The sequence below is a fragment of the Elephantulus edwardii genome, unplaced genomic scaffold, assembly GCF_000299155.1.
Source record: "Elephantulus edwardii isolate Elephantulus edwardi_28Jun2011 unplaced genomic scaffold, EleEdw1.0 scaffold00019, whole genome shotgun sequence".
In the NCBI taxonomy this organism is placed as follows: domain Eukaryota; kingdom Metazoa; phylum Chordata; class Mammalia; order Macroscelidea; family Macroscelididae; genus Elephantulus; species Elephantulus edwardii.
Genome location: NW_006399769.1, coordinates 22,870,462 through 22,872,470, shown reverse-complemented (window position 1 = coordinate 22,872,470; position 2,009 = coordinate 22,870,462). Strand labels below are relative to the sequence as shown.

The 2,009-nt window shown below is 37.7% G+C and overlaps 1 protein-coding gene across 1 annotated transcript in view; it reads left to right on the top strand.

Moving 5' to 3' along the window:
- Positions 1-2,009, top strand: part of LOC102876000 (RNA-binding protein EWS-like) — an 8,010-nt gene that overhangs the window by 1,924 nt on the left and 4,077 nt on the right. The window lies entirely within an intron of this gene.

Here is a 2,009-nt window from a genome sequence, read left to right as displayed (position 1 = left end):
CGAGCACCGCCAGGAGCGCAGAGACCGGCCCTATTAGACAAGACCTGCAGAGCTGCATTGACTTCCAGATTTATTTTTTAAACCAGAAAATGTTTTAAATTTATAATTCCATATTTATAATGTTGGCCACAACATTATGATTATCCCTTGTCTGTACTTTAGTATTTTTCACCATTTGTGAAAAAAAACCCCACAAAACATTAAAACAAGTTAAATGGTAAAAAAAAAAAACCAAAAACAAAAAAAAAACCTGAGAAGAATGAACAAATCAATAAAGCAAAATTAATGTTTAATTCACAATCTTAGTCAATTAATACACCTCACAATTTACTACATCTTAATAAAGCATTATTTACCATGAGTATTGTATAGAGGACATTTTCTGATAAACAATGAGTGAAAGATAAAATTAATTATGACATCTGAAACATATTTTAGTTTGCATTGAAATCAACTCCTGGCTTACCCTCCAGTGTGTTTTCAGAGGCTAGAAATTGAAAGGGAGGAGATTTTACGTCTTTCTCCCTTGGAGACCCTTTTGGACTGGAACCACTATAGACATGCTGCCTTTGCATTTCCAGTATATACATGGACCATCGCACCAAGGGATTAATTGGAGACACAATAAAATCAAGGGGTCTGTGTACCTTTGTAAAACTTACTCTAGCTAGCGAATACAATAGAATTATTTGCCTGAGAAATATTTTGTGTGTTTTTCTATTCATGTAGTTTTCTTAGGAGACAGATTTCTCTTCATTTACCTTGTAGCATACATTTAAAAATTAAAGGCATAAAACTATGTAGAATCAATGTGATAAAGAAATAGTGGAGTTCATGATTTTCATGAATTAAAATAATTTAGAGACAAAACTCATGTTCATCCCATTCATTAGAATAGAAATAATAAAAATTGGCTCACCCTCATATAACTCGATTTATTTTCCAAGTATCTAGAATATGCTATAGCTTCTATGAAAACAGGACTAAAGATAAAAAAAAAATACTGTATTCTGATAAAGTGAGATAAATGCTGTTGTTGTATTGTTGTTATGTACCATTGAATTGTTAGTGATTCATAGCATCCCAAGATACAATAGCTCTGAACCCTGCTCTATCCTGTGCCAACATGATTTTCTCTGAAACACTTAGACCTAGTCATTGAATCAATCCAACTCATAGAGGGTCTTCCTTTCTTGCACTGTCCCTCCACGCTCTCAAACATGATGTCCATCTCCAAGGCCTAGTCTCACCTTGTAGCATTTTCAGTGTGTTTCAGGCGAAGCTTCAGAATCCTTGTCTCCAAGGAGCATCCTGATTTCACCCTCTTCTGTAAGTGAACGAACCTGCTTGTTTTCCTAGCAGTCCATGGTATATTCAACACCCTTCTCCAGCAATACAGTTCAAAGGCATCAATCTTTCTTCTGTCATCCCCATTCATTGTCCAGCTTTCTGACACATGTTGTTTATTGTTATGTTCCATCGAGTAGTTTGCGACTCATAGCGACCCTATAAACCCTGCTCTATCCTGTACCAATCGCACTGCCTCAGACACTGCCTCTGATACCTCTATCTGTATTACCCCAGCCACTAAATCAATCCACCTCATAGAGGGTCTTCCCCTCCTGCGCTGTCCCTCCACACTACCAATCATGATGTCCCTCGCCAAGGGCTTGTCTCTCCTTACAACATGTCCAAAGTATGTCAGACGAAGCCCCAGAATCCTTGCCTCCAAGGAGTAGTTTGGTTTAACCCTCTATAAGATGAATCTTTGTTTTCTTGGCAGTCCGTGGTACATTCAATACTCTTCTCCAGTACCACAGCTCAAAGGAATCAATTCTCTTTCTATCCTCCCTTGTCATTGTCCAACTCTCTGATGCATAACAAGTGATTGAAAAGACCATGGAATGTATCAGATGCACCTTAGTCTCCAGAGACACACCGTTGCTCTTGAGTACCTTAGAGAGGTCCCTAACAGCAGACTTTCCCATCACAATATGTTTTTTGATTTC